The following is a 20,355-nucleotide window of genomic DNA, read 5'->3' as shown; positions in this document are numbered from 1 at the left end:
AGATCCAAGAAATACACATGTGACTCTGTGAGATGAATTAACAGAACACTAAGCAGTTTCTCAGAAAACTTCTTTCAGATTTCATCTGAGGATATTTCCTTTTTCAACGTAGCCCTCTATGGGCTTCTAAATATCACTATGCCAATTCCACAAGAACTGTCTTAGCGAAAGGCTTCTTGAGGGGAAAGCTGTAACTCTGTGAGATGATTTCACAGAACACAAAGAAGTTTCTCAGAAAGCTTCTTTCTCTTTGTTATCGGAGGATATTTCCTTTGGCCCTGTAGTCTTCAAAGGTATCCGAAATATCTGTTCTCAGATTCCACTGAAATAAGGCTAGTAAAGAGATCCACGAAATACACATGTATCTCTGAGAGATGAATTATCAGAACACTAAGCAGTTTCACAGAAAGCTTCTTTCCAGATTTCATCTGAGGATATTTCCTTTTTCACAATAGCCCTCTAGGGGTTCCAAATATCACTTTGCCAATTCCACAAGAACTGTCTTAGCGAAAGGCTTCTTGAGGGGAATACTGTAACTCTGTGATATGATTTCACAGAACCCAAAGAAGTTTCTCAGAAAGCTTCTTTCTCTTTGTTATCGGAAGATATTTCCTCTGGCCCTATAGTCTTCAAAGGGATCCGAAATATCTCTTCTCAGATTCCACAGAAATAAGGCTAGCAAGGAGATCCACGAAATACACATGTAACTCTGTGAGATGAATTAACAGAACACTAAGCAGTTTCTCAGAAAGCTTCTTTCCAGATTTCAACTGAGGATATTTCCTTTTTAACCATAGCCCTCTATGGGCTTCCAAATATCACTTTGCCAATTCCACAAGAACTGTCTTAGCAAAAGGCTTCTTGAGGGGAAAGCTGTAACTCTGTGAGATGATTTCACAGAACACAAAGAAGTTACTCAGAAAGCTTCTTTCTCTTTATTATCGGAGGATATTTCCTTTAGCCCAATAGTCCTCAAAGGGATCCGAGATATCTGTTCTCAGATTCCACAGAAATAAGGCTAGCAAAGAGATCCACGAAATACACATGTAACTCTGTGAGATGAATTAACAGAACACTAAGCAGTTTCTCAGAAAACTTCTTTCCAGATTTCATCTGAGGATATTTCCTTTTTCACCATAGCCGTCTAAGGGCTTCCAAATATCACTTTGCTAATTCCACAAGAACTGTCTTAGCGAAAGGCTTCTTGAGGGCAAAGCTGTAACTCTGTGAGATGATTTCTCAGAACACAAAGAAGTTTCTCAGAAAGCTTCTTTCTCTTTGTTATCGGAGGATATTTCCTTTGGCCATATAGTCTTCAAAGGGATCCGAAATATGTGTTCTCAGATTCCACAGAAATAAGAATAGTAAAGAGATCCCCGAAATACACATGTAACTCTGTGAGATGAATTAACAGAACAGTAAGCAGTTTCTCAGAAAGCTTCTTTCCACATTTCATCTGAGGATATTTTCTTTTTCAACATTGCCCTCTATGGGCTTCCAAATATCACTTTGCCAATTCCACAAGAACTGTCTTAGCGAAAGGCTTCTTGAGGGCAACGCTGTAACTCTGTGAGATGACTTCACAGAACACAAAGAAGTTCCTTAGAAAGCTTCTTTCTCTTTGTTATCAGAGGATATTTCCTTTGGCCCTATAGTCTTCAAAGGGATCTGAAATATCTGTTCTCAGATTCCCCAGAAATAAGGCTAGCAAGGAGATCCACGAAATACACATGTAACTCTGTGAGATGAATTAACAGAACACTAAGCAGTTTCTCAGAAAGCTTCTTTCCAGATTTCATCTGAGGATATTTCCTTTTTCACCATAGCCCTCTAAGGGCTTCCAAATATCACTTTGCCAATCCCACAAGATCTGTCTTAGCGAAAGACTTCTTGAGGGGAAATTTGTAACTCTGTGAGATGATTTCACAGAACACAAAGAAGTTTCTCAGAAAGCTTCTTTCTCTTTGTTATCGGAGGATATTTCCTTTGGCCCTATAATCTTCAAAGGGATCCGAAATATCTGTTCTCATATTCCACAGAAATAAGGCTTGCAAAGAGATCCACGAAATACAGATGTATCTCTGTGAGATTAATTAACAGAACACTAAGCAGTTTCTCAGAAAGCTTCTTTCCAGATTTCATCTGAGGATATTTCCTTTTTCACCATAGCATTCTATGGGCTTCCGAATATCACTTTGCCAATTCCACAAGAACTGTCTTAGCGAAAGGCTTCTTGAGGGGAAAGCTGTAACTCTGTGAGATGATTTCACAGAACACAAAGAAGTTTCTCAGAAAGCTTCTTTCTCTTTGTTATCGGAGGATATTTCCTTTGGCCCTGTAGTCTTCAAAGGTATCCGAAATATCTGTTCTCAGATTCCACTGAAATAAGGCTAGTAAAGAGATCCACGAAATACACATGTATCTCTGAGAGATGAATTAACAGAACACTAAGCAGTTTCACAGAAAGCTTCTTTCCAGATTTCATCTGAGGATATTTCCTTTTTCACAATAGCCCTCTATGGGCTTCCAAATATCACTTTGCCAATTCCACAAGAACTGTCTTAGCGAAAGGCTTCTTGAGGGGAATACTGTAACTCTGTGATATGATTTCACAGAACCCAAAGAAGTTTCTCAGAAAGCTTCTTTCTCTTTGTTATCGGAAGATATTTCCTCTGGCCCTATAGTCTTCAAAGGGATCCGAAATATCTCTTCTCAGATTCCACAGAAATAAGACTAGCAAGGAGATCCACGAAATACACATGTAACTCTGTGAGATGAATTAACAGAACACTAAGCAGTTTCTCAGAAAGCTTCCTTCCAGATTTCAACTGAGGATATTTCCTTTTTAACCATAGCCCTCTATGGGCTTCCAAATATCACTTTGCCAATTCCACAAGAACTGTCTTTGTGAAAGGCTTCTTGAGGGGAAAGCTGTAACTCTGTGAAATGATTTCACAGAACACAAAGAAGTTTCTCAGAAAACTTCTTTCTCTTTGTTATCGGAGGATGTTTCCTTTGGCCCTACAGTCTTCAAAGGGATCTGAAATATCTGTTCTCAGATTCCACAGAAATAAGGCTAGCAAAGAGATCCGCGAAATACACATGTAACTCTGTGAGATGAATTACCAGAACAGAAAGCAGTTTCTCAGAAAGCTTCTTTCCAGATTTCATCTGAGGATATTTCCTTTTTCACCATAGCCCTCTATGGGCTACCAAATATCGATTTGCCAATTCCACAAGAACTGTCTTAGCGAGAGGCTTCTTGAGGGGAAAGCTGTAACTCTGTGAGATGATTTCACAGAACCCAAAGAAGTTTCTCAGAAAGCTTCTTTCTCTTTGTTATCGGAGGATATTTCCTGTGGCCCTATAGTCTTCAAAGGGATCCGAAATATCTGTTTTCAGATTCCACAGAAATAAGGCTAGCAAGGAGATCCACGAAATACACATGTAACTCTGTGAGATGAATTACCAGAACAGAAAGCAGTTTCTCAGAAAGCTTCTTTCCAGATTTCATCTGAGGATATTTCCTTTTTCACCATAGCCCTCTATGGGCTACCAAATATCACTTTGCCAATTCCACAAGAACTGTCTTAGCGAGAGGCTTCTTGAGGGGAAAGCTGTAACTCTGTGAGATGATTTCACAGAACCCAAAGAAGTTTCTCAGAAAGCTTCTTTCTCTTTGTTATCGGAGGATATTTCTGTGGCCCTATAGTCTTCAAAGGGATCCGAAATATCTGTTTTCAGATTCCACAGAAATAAGGCTAAAAAGGAGATCCACGAAATACACATGTAACTCTGTGAGATGAATTAGCAGAACACTAAGCAGTTTCTAAGAAAGCTTCTTTCCAGATTTCAACTGAGGATATTTCCTTTTTCACCATAGCCCTCTATGGGCTTCCAAATATCACTTTGCCAATTCCACAAGAACTGTCTTAGCAAAAGGGTTCTTGAGGGGAAAGCTGTAACTCTGTGAGATGATTTCACAGAACACAAAGAAGTTTCTCAGAAAGCTTCTTTCTCTTTGTTATCGGAGGATGTTTCCTCTGGCCCTATAGTTTTCAAAGGGATCCAAAATATCTGTTCTGAGATTCCACAGAAATAAGGCTAGCAAAGAGATCCATGAAATACACATGTAACTCTGTGAGATGAATTAACAGAACACTAAGCAGTTTCTCAGAAAGATTCTTTCCAGATTTCATCTGAGGATATTTCCTTTTTCACCATAGCCCTCTATGGGCTTCCAAATATCACTTTGCAAATTCCACAAGAACTGTCCTAGCGAAAGGCTTCTTGAGGGCAAAGCTGTAACTCTGTGAGATGATTTCCCGGAACACAAAGAAGTTTGTCAGAAAGCTTCTTTCTCTTTGTTATCGGAGGATATTTCCATTGGCCATATAGTCTTCAAAGTGATCCGAAATAATTGTTCTCATATTCCACAGAAATAAGGCTAGCAAAGAGATCCACGAAATACACATGTAACTCTGTGAGATGAATTATCAGAACACTCAGCAGTTTCTCAGAAAGCTTCTTTCCAGATTTCATCTGAGGATATTTCCCTTTTCACCATAGCCCTCTATGGGCTTCCAAATATCACTTTGCCAATTCCAAAAGAACTGTCTTCGCGAAAGACTTCTTGAGGGGAAAACTGTAACTCTGTGAGATGATTTCCCAGAACACAAAGAAGTTTCTCAGAAAGCTTCTTTCTCTTTGTTATCGGAGGATATTTCCTTTGGCCCTATGGTCTTCAAAGGGATCCGAAATATCTGTCCTCAGATTCCACAGAAATATGGCTAGCAAAGAGATCCAAGAAATACACATGTGACTCTGTGAGATGAATTAACAGAACACTAAGCAGTTTCTCAGAAAACTTCTTTCAGATTTCATCTGAGGATATTTCCTTTTTCAACGTAGCCCTCTATGGGCTTCTAAATATCACTATGCCAATTGCACAAGAACTGTCTTAGCGAAAGGCTTCTTTAGGGGAAAGCTGTAACTCTGTGAGATGATTTCACAGAACACAAAGAAGATTCTCAGAAAGCTTTTTTCTCTTTGTTATCGGAGGATATTTCCTTTGGCCCTGCAGTCTTCAAAGGGATCCGAAATATCTGTTCTCAGATTCCACTGAAATAAGGCTAGTAAAGAGATCCACGAAATACCCATGTATCTCTGTGAGATGAATTAACAGAACCCTAAGCAGTTTCTCAGAAAGCTTCTTTCCAGATTTCATCTGAGGATATTTCCTTTTTCAACATAGCCCTCTATGGGCTTCCAAATATCACTTTGCCAATTCCACAAGAACTGTCTTAGCGAAAGGCTTCTTGAGGGCAAAGCTGTAACTCTGTGAGATGATTTCACAGAACACAAAGAAGTTTCTCAGAAAGCTTCTTTCTCTTTGTTATCGGAGGATATTTCCTTTGGCCATATAGTCTTCAAAGGGATCCGAAATATGTGTTCTCAGATTCCACAGAAATAAGAATAGTAAAGAGATCCCCGAAATACACATGTAAATCTGTGAGATGAATTAACAGAACACTAAGCAGTTTCTCAGAAAGCTTCTTTCCACATTTCATCTGAGGATATTTCCTTTTTCAACATTGCCATCTATGGGCTTCCAAATATCACTTTGCCAATTCCACAAGAACTGTCTTAGCGAAAGGCTTCTTGAGGGCAACGCTGTAACTCTGTGAGATGACTTCACAGAACACAAAGAAGTTCCTTAGAAAGCTTCTTTCTCTTTGTTATCAGAGGATATTTCCTTTGGCCCTATAGTCTTCAAAGGGATCTGAAATATCTGTTCTCAGATTCCCCAGAAATAAGGCTAGCAAGGAGATCCACGAAATACACATGTAACTCTGTGAGATGAATTAACAGAACACTAAGCAGTTTCTCAGAAAGCTTCTTTCCAGATTTCATCTGAGGATATTTCCTTTTTCACCATAGCCCTCTAAGGGCTTCCAAATATCACTTTGCCAATCCCACAAGAACTGTCTTAGCGAAAGACTTTTGGGGGGAAAATTGTAACTCTGTGAGATGATTTCACAGAACACAAAGAAGTTTCTCAGAAAGCTTCTTTCTCTTTGTTATCGGAGGATATTTCCTTTGGCCCTATAGTCTTCAAAGGGATCCGAAATATCTGTTCTCATATTCCACAGAAATAAGGCTAGCAAAGAGATCCACGAAATACAGATGTATATCTGTGAGATGAATTAACAGAACACTAAGCAGTTTCTCAGAAAGCTTCTTTCCAGATTTCATCTGAGGATATTTCCTTTTTCACCATAGCCCTCTATGGGCTTCCAAATATCACTTTGCCAATTCCACAAGAACTGTCTTAGCGAAAGGCTTCTTGAGGGGAAAGCTGTAACTCTGTGAGATGATTTCACAGAACACAAAGAAGTTTCTCAGAAAGCTTCTTTCTCTTTGTTATCGGAGGATATTTCCTTTGGTCCTATGGTCTTCAAAGGGATCCGAAATATCTGTTCTGAGATTCCACAGAAATAAGGCTAGCAAAGAGATCCATGAAATAAACATGTAACTCTGTGAGATGAATTAACAGAACACTAAGCAGTTTCTCAGAAAGATTCTTTCCAGATTTCATCTGAGGATATTTCCTTTTTCACCATAGCCCTCTATGGGCTTCCAAATATCACTTTGCAAATTCCACAAGAACTGTCCTAGCGAAAGGCTTCTTGAGGGCAAAGCTGTGACTCTGTGAGATGATTTCCCGGAACACAAAGAAGTTTCTCAGAAAGCTTCTTTCTCTTTGTTATCGGAGGATATTTCCATTGGCCCTATAGTCTTCAAAGGGATCCGAAATAATTGTTCTCATATTCCACAGAAATAAGGCTAGCAAAGAGATGCACGAAATACACATGTAATTCTGTGAGATGAATTATCAGAACACTAAGCAGTTTCTCAGAAAGCTTCTTTCCAGATTTCATCTGAGGATATTTCCCTGTTCACCATAGCCCTCTATGGGCTTCCAAATATCACTTTGCCAATTCCAAAAGAACTGTCTTCGCGAAAGACTTCTTGAGGGGAAAACTGTAACTCTGTGAGATGATTTCCCAGAACAAAAAGAAGTTTCTCAGAAAGCTTCTTTCTCTTTGTTATCGGAGGATATTTCCTTTGGCCCTATGGTCTTCAAAGGGATCCGAAATATCTGTTCTCAGATTCCACTGAAATAAGGCTAGCAAAGAGATCCAAGAAATACACATGTGACTCTGTGAGATGAATTAACAGAACACTAAGCAGTTTCTCAGAAAACTTCTTTCAGATTTCATCTGAGGATATTTCCTTTTTCAACGTAGCCCTCTATGGGCTTCTAAATATCACTATGCCAATTCCACAAGAACTGTCTTAGCGAAAGGCTTCTTGAGGGGAAAGCTGTAACTCTGTGAGATGATTTCACAGAACACAAAGAAGTTTCTCAGAAAGCTTCTTTCTCTTTGTTATCGGAGGATATTTCCTTTGGCCCTGTAGTCTTCAAAGGTATCCGAAATATCTGTTCTCAGATTCCACTGAAATAAGGCTAGTAAAGAGATCCACGAAATACACATGTATCTCTGAGAGATGAATTATCAGAACACTAAGCAGTTTCACAGAAAGCTTCTTTCCAGATTTCATCTGAGGATATTTCCTTTTTCACAATAGCCCTCTAGGGGTTCCAAATATCACTTTGCCAATTCCACAAGAACTGTCTTAGCGAAAGGCTTCTTGAGGGGAATACTGTAACTCTGTGATATGATTTCACAGAACCCAAAGAAGTTTCTCAGAAAGCTTCTTTCTCTTTGTTATCGGAAGATATTTCCTCTGGCCCTATAGTCTTCAAAGGGATCCGAAATATCTCTTCTCAGATTCCACAGAAATAAGGCTAGCAAGGAGATCCACGAAATACACATGTAACTCTGTGAGATGAATTAACAGAACACTAAGCAGTTTCTCAGAAAGCTTCTTTCCAGATTTCAACTGAGGATATTTCCTTTTTAACCATAGCCCTCTATGGGCTTCCAAATATCACTTTGCCAATTCCACAAGAACTGTCTTAGCAAAAGGCTTCTTGAGGGGAAAGCTGTAACTCTGTGAGATGATTTCACAGAACACAAAGAAGTTACTCAGAAAGCTTCTTTCTCTTTATTATCGGAGGATATTTCCTTTAGCCCAATAGTCCTCAAAGGGATCCGAGATATCTGTTCTCAGATTCCACAGAAATAAGGCTAGCAAAGAGATCCACGAAATACACATGTAACTCTGTGAGATGAATTAACAGAACACTAAGCAGTTTCTCAGAAAACTTCTTTCCAGATTTCATCTGAGGATATTTCCTTTTTCACCATAGCCGTCTAAGGGCTTCCAAATATCACTTTGCTAATTCCACAAGAACTGTCTTAGCGAAAGGCTTCTTGAGGGCAAAGCTGTAACTCTGTGAGATGATTTCACAGAACACAAAGAAGTTTCTCAGAAAGCTTCTTTCTCTTTGTTATCGGAGGATATTTCCTTTGGCCATATAGTCTTCAATGGGATCCGAAATATGTGTTCTCAGATTCCACAGAAATAAGAATAGTAAAGAGATCCCCGAAATACACATGTAACTCTGTGAGATGAATTAACAGAACAGTAAGCAGTTTCTCAGAAAGCTTCTTTCCACATTTCATCTGAGGATATTTTCTTTTTCAACATTGCCCTCTATGGGCTTCCAAATATCACTTTGCCAATTCCACAAGAACTGTCTTAGCGAAAGGCTTCTTGAGGGCAACGCTGTAACTCTGTGAGATGACTTCACAGAACACAAAGAAGTTCCTTAGAAAGCTTCTTTCTCTTTGTTATCAGAGGATATTTCCTTTGGCCCTATAGTCTTCAAAGGGATCTGAAATATCTGTTCTCAGATTCCCCAGAAATAAGGCTAGCAAGGAGATCCACGAAATACACATGTAACTCTGTGAGATGAATTAACAGAACACTAAGCAGTTTCTCAGAAAGCTTCTTTCCAGATTTCATCTGAGGATATTTCCTTTTTCACCATAGCCCTCTAAGGGCTTCCAAATATCACTTTGCCAATCCCACAAGATCTGTCTTAGCGAAAGACTTCTTGAGGGGAAATTTGTAACTCTGTGAGATGATTTCACAGAACACAAAGAAGTTTCTCAGAAAGCTTCTTTCTCTTTGTTATCGGAGGATATTTCCTTTGGCCCTATAATCTTCAAAGGGATCCGAAATATCTGTTCTCATATTCCACAGAAATAAGGCTTGCAAAGAGATCCACGAAATACAGATGTATCTCTGTGAGATTAATTAACAGAACACTAAGCAGTTTCTCAGAAAGCTTCTTTCCAGATTTCATCTGAGGATATTTCCTTTTTCACCATAGCATTCTATGGGCTTCCGAATATCACTTTGCCAATTCCACAAGAACTGTCTTAGCGAAAGGCTTCTTGAGGGGAAAGCTGTAACTCTGTGAGATGATTTCACAGAACACAAAGAAGTTTCTCAGAAAGCTTCTTTCTCTTTGTTATCGGAGGATATTTCCTTTGGCCCTGTAGTCTTCAAAGGTATCCGAAATATCTGTTCTCAGATTCCACTGAAATAAGGCTAGTAAAGAGATCCACGAAATACACATGTATCTCTGAGAGATGAATTAACAGAACACTAAGCAGTTTCACAGAAAGCTTCTTTCCAGATTTCATCTGAGGATATTTCCTTTTTCACAATAGCCCTCTATGGGCTTCCAAATATCACTTTGCCAATTCCACAAGAACTGTCTTAGCGAAAGGCTTCTTGAGGGGAATACTGTAACTCTGTGATATGATTTCACAGAACCCAAAGAAGTTTCTCAGAAAGCTTCTTTCTCTTTGTTATCGGAAGATATTTCCTCTGGCCCTATAGTCTTCAAAGGGATCCGAAATATCTCTTCTCAGATTCCACAGAAATAAGACTAGCAAGGAGATCCACGAAATACACATGTAACTCTGTGAGATGAATTAACAGAACACTAAGCAGTTTCTCAGAAAGCTTCCTTCCAGATTTCAACTGAGGATATTTCCTTTTTAACCATAGCCCTCTATGGGCTTCCAGATATCACTTTGCCAATTCCACAAGAACTGTCTTTGTGAAAGGCTTCTTGAGGGGAAAGCTGTAACTCTGTGAAATGATTTCACAGAACACAAAGAAGTTTCTCAGAAAACTTCTTTCTCTTTGTTATCGGAGGATGTTTCCTTTGGCCCTACAGTCTTCAAAGGGATCTGAAATATCTGTTCTCAGATTCCACAGAAATAAGGCTAGCAAAGAGATCCGCGAAATACACATGTAACTCTGTGAGATGAATTACCAGAACAGAAAGCAGTTTCTCAGAAAGCTTCTTTCCAGATTTCATCTGAGGATATTTCCTTTTTCACCATAGCCCTCTATGGGCTACCAAATATCGATTTGCCAATTCCACAAGAACTGTCTTAGCGAGAGGCTTCTTGAGGGGAAAGCTGTAACTCTGTGAGATGATTTCACAGAACCCAAAGAAGTTTTTCAGAAAGCTTCTTTCTCTTTGTTATCGGAGGATATTTCCTGTGGCCCTATAGTCTTCAAAGGGATCCGAAATATCTGTTTTCAGATTCCACAGAAATAAGGCTAGCAAGGAGATCCACGAAATACACATGTAACTCTGTGAGATGAATTAGCAGAACACTAAGCAGTTTCTAAGAAAGCTTCTTTCCAGATTTCAACTGAGGATATTTCCTTTTTCACCATAGCCCTCTATGGGCTTCCAAATATCACTTTTCCAATTCCACAAGAACTGTCTTAGCTAAAGGGTTCTTGAGGGGAAAGCTGTAACTCTGTGAGATGATTTCACAGAACACAAAGAAGTTTCTCAGAAAGCTTCTTTCTCTTTGTTATCGGAGGATGTTTCCTCTGGCCCTATAGTCTTTAAAGGGATCCAAAATATCTGTTCTGAGATTCCACAGAAATAAGGCTAGCAAAGAGATCCATGAAATACACATGTAACTCTGTGAGATGAATTAACAGAACACTAAGCAGTTTCTCAGAAAGATTCTTTCCAGATTTCATCTGAGGATATTTCCTTTTTCACCATAGCCCTCTATGGGCTTCCAAATATCACTTTGCAAATTCCACAAGAACTGTCCTAGCGAAAGGCTTCTTGAGGGCAAAGCTGTAACTCTGTGAGATGATTTCCCGGAACACAAAGAAGTTTCTCAGAAAGCTTCTTTCTCTTTGTTATCGGAGGATATTTCCATTGGCCCTAAAGTCTTCAAAGTGATCCGAAATAATTGTTCTCATATTCCACAGAAATAAGGCTAGCAAAGAGATCCACGAAATACACATGTAACTCTGTGAGATGAATTATCAGAACACTAAGCAGTTTCTCAGAAAGCTTCTTTCCAGATTTCATCTGAGGATATTTCCCTTTTCACCATAGCCCTCTATGGGCCTCCAAATATCACTTTGCCAATTCCAAAAGAACTGTCTTCGCGAAAGACTTCTTGAGGGGAAAACTGTAACTCTGTGAGATGATTTCCCAGAACAAAAAGAAGTTTCTCAGAAAGCTTCTTTCTGTTTGTTATCGGAGGATATTTCCTTTGGCCCTATGGTCTTCAAAGGGATCCAAAATATCTGTTCTCAGATTCCACAGAAATAAGGCTAGCAAAGAGATCCACGAAATACACATGTAACTCTGTGAGATGAATTAACAGAACACTAAGCAGTTTCTCAGAAAACTTCTTTCAGATTTCATCTGAGGATATTTCCTTTTTCAACGTAGCCCTCTATGGGCTTCTAAATATCACTATGGCAATTCCACAAGAACTGTCTTAGCGAAAGGCTTCTTGAGGGGAAAGCTGTAACTCTGTGAGATGATTTCACAGAACACAAAGAAGATTCTCAGAAAGCTTCTTACTCTTTGTTATCGGAGGATATTTCCTTTGGCCCTGGAGTCTTCAAAGGGATCCGAAATATCTGTTCTCAGATTCCACTGAAATAAGGCTAGTAAAGAGATCCACGAAATACCCATGTATCTCTGTGAGATGAATTAACAGAACACTAAGCAGTTTCTCAGAAAGATTCTTTCCAGATTTCATCTGAGGATATTTCCTTTTTCACCATAGCCCTCTATGGGCTTCCAAATATCACTTTGCAAATTCCACAAGAACTGTCCTAGCGAAAGGCTTCTTGAGGGCAAAGCTGTAACTCTGTGAGATGATTTCCCGGAACACAAAGAAGTTTCTCAGAAAGCTTCTTTCTCTTTGTTATCGGAGGATATTTCCATTGGCCCTATAGTCTTCAAAGTGATCCGAAATAATTGTTCTCATATTCCACAGAAATAAGGCTAGCAAAGAGATCCACGAAATACACATGTAACTCTGTGAGATGAATTATCAGAACACTAAGCAGTTTCTCAGAAAGCTTCTTTCCAGATTTCATCTGAGGATATTTCCCTTTTCACCATAGCCCTCTATGGGCTTCCAAATATCACTTTGCAAATTCCAAAAGAACTGTCTTCGCGAAAGACTTCTTGAGGGGAAAACTGTAACTCTGTGAGATGATTTCCCAGAACACAAAGAAGTTTCTCAGAAAGCTTCTTTCTCTTTGTTATCGGAGGATATTTCCTTTGGCCCTATGGTCTTCAAAGGGATCCGAAATATCTGTTCTCAGATTCCACAGAAATAAGGCTAGCAAAGAGATCCACGAAATACACATGTAACTCTGTGAGATGAATTAACAGAACACTAAGCAGTTTCTCAGAAAACTTCTTTCAGATTTCATCTGAGGATATTTCCTTTTTCAACGTAGCCCTCTATGGGCTTCTAAATATCACTATGCCAATTCCACAAGAACTGTCTTAGCGAAAGGCTTCTTGAGGGGAAAGCTGTAACTCTGTGAGATGATTTCACAGAACACAAAGAAGATTCTCAGAAAGCTTCTTACTCTTTGTTATCGGAGGATATTTCCTTTGGCCCTGGAGTCTTCAAAGGGATCCGAAATATCTGTTCTCAGATTCCACTGAAATAAGGCTAGTAAAGAGATCCACGAAATACCCATGTATCTCTGTGAGATGAATTAACAGAACACTAAGCAGTTTCTCAGAAAGCTTCTTTCCAGATTTCATCTGAGGATATTTCCTTTTTCAACATAGCCCTCTATGGGCTTCCAAATATCACTTTGCCAATTCCACAAGAACTGTCTTAGCGAAAGGCTTCTTGAGGGGAAAGCTGTAACTCTGTGAGATGATTTCACAGAACACAAAGAAGTTTCTCAGAAAACTTCTTTCTCTTTGTTATCGGAGGATGTTTCCTTTGGCCCTATAGTCTTCAAAGGGATCCATATTATTTGTTCTCAGATTCCACAGAAATAAGGCTAGTAAAGAGATCCACGAAATACACATGTAACTCTGTGAGATGAATTAACAGAACACTAAGCAGTTTCTCAGAAAGCTTCTTTCCAGATTTCATCTGAGGATATTTCCTTTTTCACCATAGCCCTCTATGGGCTTCCAAATGTCACTTTCCAAATTCCACAAGAACTGTCTAAGCGAAAGGCTTATTGAGGGGAAAGCTGTAACTCTGTGTGATGATTTCACAGAACACAAAGTATTTTCTCAGAAATCATCTTCTCTTTGTTATCGGAGGATATTTCCTTTGGCCCTACAGTCTTCAAAGGGATCTGAAATATCTGTTCTCAGATTCCACAGAAATAAGGCTAGCAAAGAGATCCACGAAATACACATGTAACACTGTGAGATGAATTAACAGAACACTAAGCAGTTTCTCAGAAATCTTCTTTCCAGATTTCATCTGAGGATATTTCCTTTTTCACCCTAGCCCTCTATGGGCTTCCAAATATCAGATTGCCAATTCCACAAGAACTGTCTTAGCAAAAGGCTTCTTGAGGGGAAAGCTGTAGCTCTGTGAGACGATTTCACAGAACACAAAGAAGTTTCTCTGAAAGCTTCTTTATCTTTCTTATCGGAGGATATTTCCTTTGGCCCTATAGTCTTGAAAGGGATCCGAAATATCTGTTCTCAGATTTCACAGAAATAAGGCTAGCAAAGAGATCCGCGAAATACACATGTAACTCTGTGAGATGAATTACCAGAACAGAAAGCAGTTTCTCAGAAACCTTCTTTCCAGATTTCATCTGAGGATATTTCCTTATTCACCATAGCCCTCTATGGGCTACCAAATATCACTTTGCCAATTCCACAAGAACTGTCTTAGCGAGAGGCTTCTTGAGGGGAAAGCTGTAACTCTGTGAGATGATTTCACAGAACCCAAAGAAGTTTCTCAGAAAGCTTCTTTCTCTTTGTTATCGGAGGATATATCCTGTGGCCCTATAGTCTTCAAAGGGATCCGAAATATCTGTTTTCAGATTCCACAGAAATAAGGTTAGCAAGGAGATCCACGAAATACACATGTAACTCTGTGAGATGAATTAGCAGAACACTAAGCAGTTTCTAAGAAAGCTTCTTTCCAGATTTCAACTGAGGATATTTCCTTTTTCACCATAGCCCTCTACGGGCTTCCAAATATCACTTTGCCAATTCCACAAGAACTGTCTTAGCGAAAGGCTTCTTGAGGGGAAAGCTGTAACTCTGTGAGATGATTTCACAGAACACAAAGAAGTTTCTCAGAAAACTTCTTTCTCTTTGTTATCGGAGGATGTTTCCTCTGGCCCTATAGTCTTCAAAGGGATCCGAAATAATTGTTCTCAGATTCCACAGAAATAAGGCTAGCAAAGAGATCCAAGAAATACACATGTGACTCTGTGAGATGAATTAACAGAACACTAAGCAGTTTCTCAGAAAACTTCTTTCAGATTTCATCTGAGGATATTTCCTTTTTCAACGTAGCCCTCTATGGGCTTCTAAATATCACTATGCCAATTCCACAAGAACTGTCTTAGCGAAAGGCTTCTTGAGGGGAAAGCTGTAACTCTGTGAGATGATTTCACAGAACCCAAAGAAGATTCTCAGAAAGCTTCTTTCTCTTTCTTATCGGAGGATATTTCCTTTGGCCCTGGAGTCTTCAAAGGGATCCGAAATATCTGTTCTCAGATTCCACTGAAATAAGGCTAGTAAAGAGATCCACGAAATACCCATGTATCTCTGTGAGATGAATTAACAGAACCCTAAGCAGTTTCTCAGAAAGCTTCTTTCCAGATTTCATCTGAGGATATTTCCTTTTTCACCATAGCCCTCTATGGGCTTCCAAATATTACTTTGCCAATTCCACAAGAACTGTCTTAGCGAAAGGCTTCTTGAGGGGAAAGCTGTAACTCTGTGAGATGATTTCACAGAACCCAAAGAAGTTTCTCAGAAAGCTTCTTTCACTTTGTTATCGGAAGATATTTCCTTTGGCCCTATAGTCTTCAAAGGGATCCGAAATATCTCTTCTCAGATTCCACAGAAATAAGGCTAGCAAGGAGATCCACGAAATACACATGTAACTCTGTGAGATGAATTAACAGAACACTAAGCAGTTTCTCAGAAAGCTTCTTTCCAGATTTCAACTGAGGATATTTCCTTTTTCACCATAGCCCTCTATGGGCTTCCAAATATCACTTTGCCAATTCCACAAGAACTGTCTTAGCGAAAGGCTTCTTGAGGGGAAAGCTGTAACTCTGTGAGATGATTTCACATAACACAAAGAAGTTACTCAGAAAGCTTCTTTCTCTTTGTTATCGGAGGATATTTCCTTTAGCCGTATAGTCTTCAAAGGGATCCGTGATATCTGTTCTCAGATTCCACAGAAATAAGGCTAGCAAAGAGATCCACGAATTACACATGTAACACTGTGAGATGAATTAACAGAACACTAAGCAGTTTCTCAGAAAGCTTCTTTCCAGATTTCATCTGAGGATATTTCCTTTTTCACCATAGCCGTCTATGGGCTTCCAAATATCACTTTGCTAATTCCACAAGAACTGTCTTAGCGAAAGGCTTCTTGAGGGGAAAGCTGTAACTCTGTGAGATGATTTCACAGAACACAAGGAAGTTTCTCAGAAACCTTCTTTCAATTTGTTATCGGAGGATATTTCCTTTGGCCATATAGTCTTCAATGGGATCCGAAATATGTGTTCTCAGATTCCACAGAAATAAGAATAGTAAAGAGATCCCCGAAATACACTTGTAACTCTGTGAGATGAATTATCAGAACACTAAGCAGTTTCTCAGAAAGCTTCTTTCCACATTTCATCTGAGGATATTTCCTTTTTCAACATTGCCCTCTATGGGCTTCCAAATATCACTTTGCCAATTCCACAAGAACTGTCTTAGCGAAAGGCTTCTTCAGGGCAACGCTGTAACTCTGTGAGATGACTTCACAGAACACAAAGAAGTTCCTTAGAAAGCTTCTTTCTCTTTGTTATCAGAGGATATTTTCTTTGGCCCTATAGTCTTCAAAGGGATCTGAAATATCTGTTCTCAGATTCCCCAGAAATAAGGCTAGCAAGGAGATCCACGAAATACACATGTAACTCTGTGAGATGAATTAACAGAACACTAAGCAGTTTCTCAGAAAGCTTCTTTCCAGATTTCATCTGAGGATATTTCCTTTTTCACCCTAGCCCTCTATGGGCATCCATATATCACTTTGCCAATTCCACAAGAACAGTCATAGCGAAAGGCTTCTTGAGGGGAAAGCTGTAACTCTGTGAGACGATTTTACAGAACACAAAGAAGTTTCTCTGAACGCTTCTTTCTCTTTGTTATCGGAGGATATTTCCTTTGGCCCTATAGTCTTGAAAGGGATCCGAAATATCTGTTCTCAGATTTCACAGAAATAAGGCTAGCAAAGAGATCCACGAAATACACATGTAACTCTGTGAGATGAATTAACAGAACACTAAGCAGTTTCTCAGAAAGCTTCTTTCCAGATTTCATCTGAGGATATTTCCTTTTTCACCATAGCCCTCTATGGGCTTCCAAATATCACTTTGCCAATTCCACAAGAACTGTCTTTGCGAAAGGCTTCTTGAGGGGAAAGCTGTAACTCTGTGAGATGATTTCACAGAACACAAAGAAGGTTCTCAGAAAGCTTCTTTCTCTTTGTTGTCGGAAGATATTTCCTTTGGCCCTATAGTCTTCAAAGGGATCCGAAATATCTCTTCTCAGATTCCACAGAAATACGGCTAGCAAGGAGATCCACCAAATACACATGTAATTTTGTGAGATGAATTAACAGAACACTAAGCCGTTTCTCAGAAAGCTTCTTTCCAGATTTCAACTGAGGATATTTCCTTTTTCACCATAGCCCTCTAAGGGCTTCCAAATATCACTTTGCCAATTCCACAAGAACTGTCTTAGCGAAAGGCTTCTTGAGGGGAAAGCTGTAACTCTGTGAGATGATTTCACAGAACACAAAGAAGTTTCTCAGAAAGCTTCTTTCTCTTTGTTATGGGAGGATGTTTCCTTTGGCCCTATAGTCTTCAAAGGGTTCCATAATATCTGTTCTCAGATTCCACAAAAGTAAGGCTAGCAAAGAGATCCACGAAATACACATGTAACTCTGTGAGATGAATTAACAGAACAGAAAGCAGTTTCTCAGAAAGCTTCTTTCCACATTTCATCTGAGGATATTTCATTTTTCACCATAGCCCTCTATGGGCCTCCAAATATCACTTTGCAAATTCCACAAGAACTGTCTTAGCGAAAGGCTTCTTGAGGGCAAAGCTGTGACTCTGTGAGATGAATTCCCAGAACACAAAGAAGTTTCTCAGAAAGCTTCTTTCTCTTTTTTATCGGAGGATATTTCTTTTGGCCCTATAGTCGTCAAAGGGATCCGAAATATGTGTTCTCAGATTCCACAGAAATAAGGCTAGAGAAGAGATCCACGAAATACACATGTAACTCGGTGAGATGAATTAACAGAACACAAAGTAGTTTCCCAGAAAGCTTCTTCCCAGACTTCATCTGAGGATATTTCCTTTTTCACTATAGACCTCTATGGGCTTCCAAATATCACTTTACCAATTCCACAAGAACTGTCTTAGCGAAAGGCTTCTTTTAGGGAAAGCTGTAACTCTGTGAGATGATTTCACAGAACACAAAGAAGTTTCTCAGAAAGCTTCTTTCTCTTTGTTATCGGAGGATATTTCCTTTGGCCCTATAGTCTTCAAAGGGATCCGAAATATCTGTTCTCATATTCCACAGAAATAAGGCTAGCAAAGAGATCCACGAAATACAGATGTATCTCTGTGAGATGAATTAACAGAACACTAAGCAGTTTCTCAGAAAGCTTCTTTCCAGATTTCATCTGAGGATATTACCTTTTTCACCATAGCCCTCTAGGGGTTCCAAATATCACTTTGCCAATTCCACAAGAACTGTCTTAGCGAAAGGGTTCTTGAGGGGAAAGCTGTAACTCTGTGAGATGATTTCACAGAACACAAAGAAGTTTCTCAAAAAGCTTCTTTCTCTTTGTTATCGGAGGATATTTCCTTTGGCCCTGTAGTCTTCAAAGGGATCCGAAATATCTGTTCTCAGATTCCACTGAAATAAGGCTATCAAAGAGATCCACGAAATACACATGTATCTCTGTGAGATGAATTAACAGAACACTAAGCAGTTTCTCAGAAAGCTTCTTTCCAGATTTCATCTGAGGATATTTCCTTTTTCACAATAGCCCTCTATGGGCTTCCAAATATCACTTTGCCAATTCCACAAGAACTGTCTTAGCGAAAGGCTTCATGAGGGGAATACTGTAACTCTGTGATATGATTTCACAGAACCCAAAGAAGTTTCTCAGAAAGCTTCTTTCTCTTTGTTATCGGAAGATATTTCCTTTGGCCCTATACTCTTCAAAGGGATCCGAAATATCTCTTCTCAGATTCCACAGAAAAAAGGCTAGCAAGGAGATCCACGAAATACACATGTAACTCTGTGAGATGAATTAACAGAACACTAAGCAGTTTCTCAGAAAGCTTCTTTCCGGATTTCAACTGAGGATATTTCCTTTTTCACCATAGCCCTCTATGGGCTTCCAAATGTCACTTTCCCAATTCCACAAGAACTGTCTAAGCGAAAGGCTTATTGAGGGGAAAGCTGTAACTCTGTGTGATGATTTCACAGAACACAAAGTACTTTCTCAGAAATCTTCTTCTCTTTGTTATCGGAGGATATTTCCTTTGGCCCTATAGTCTTCAAAGGGATCCGAAATATCTGTTCTCAGATTCCACAGAAATAAGGCTAGCAAAGAGATCCACGAAATACACATGTAACTCTGTGAGATGAATTAACAGAACACTAAGCAGTTTCTCACAAAGCTTCTTTCCAGATTTCATCTGAGGATATTTCCTTTTTCACTATATACGTCTTTGGGCTTCCAAATATCACTTTGCCAATTCCACAAGAACTGTCTTAGCCTAAGGCTTCTTGAGGGGAAAGCTGTAACTCTGTGAGATGATTTCACAGAACACAAAGAAGTTTCTCAGAAAGCTTCTTTCTCTTTGTTATCGGAGGATATTTCCTTTGGCCCTGTAGTCTTCAAAGGGATCCGAAATATCTGTTCTCAGATTCCACTGAAATAAGGCTAGTAAAGAGATCCACGAAATACACATGTATCTCTGTGAGATGAATTAACAGAACACTAAGCAGTTTCTCAGAAAGCTTCTTTCCAGATTTCAACTGAGGATATTTCCTTTTTCACCATAGCCCTCTATGGGCTTCCAAATATCACTTTGCCAATTCCACAAGAACTGTCTTAGCGAAAGGCTTCTTGAGGGGAAAGCTGTAACTCTGTGAAATGATTTCACAGAATACAAAGAAGTTTCTGAGAAAACTTCTTTCTCTTTGTTATCGGAGGATGTTTCCTTTGGCCCTATAGTCTTCAAAGGGATCCATAATATCTGTTCTCAGATTCCACAGAAATAAGGCTAGTAAAGAGATCCACGAAATACACATGTAACTCTGTGAGATGAATTAACAGAATACTAAGCAGTTTCTCAGAAAGCTTCTTTCCAGATTTCATCTGAGGATATTTCCTTTTTCACCATAGCCCTCTATGGGCTTTCAAATGTCACTCTCCCAATTACACAAGAACTGTCTAAGCGAAAGGCTTATTGAGGGGTAAGCTGTAACTCTGTGTGATGATTTCAGAGAACACAAAGTAGTTTCTCAGAAAGTTTCTTCTCTTTGTTATCGGAGGATATTTCCTTTGGCCCTATAGTCTTCAAAGGGATTCGAAATATCTGTTCTCAGATTCCACAGAAATAAGGCTAGCAAAGAGATCCACGAAATACACATGTAACTCTGTGGGATGAATTAACAGATCACTAAGTAGTTTCTCACAAAGCTTCTTTCCAGATCTCATCTGAGAATATTTCCTTTTTCAACATAGCCCTCTATGGGCGTCCAAA

Source organism: Macaca mulatta, chromosome 9 (genome assembly GCF_049350105.2).
Source record: "Macaca mulatta isolate MMU2019108-1 chromosome 9, T2T-MMU8v2.0, whole genome shotgun sequence".
Classification (NCBI taxonomy): domain Eukaryota; kingdom Metazoa; phylum Chordata; class Mammalia; order Primates; family Cercopithecidae; genus Macaca; species Macaca mulatta.
Note: the sequence above shows the minus strand (reverse complement) of the source record.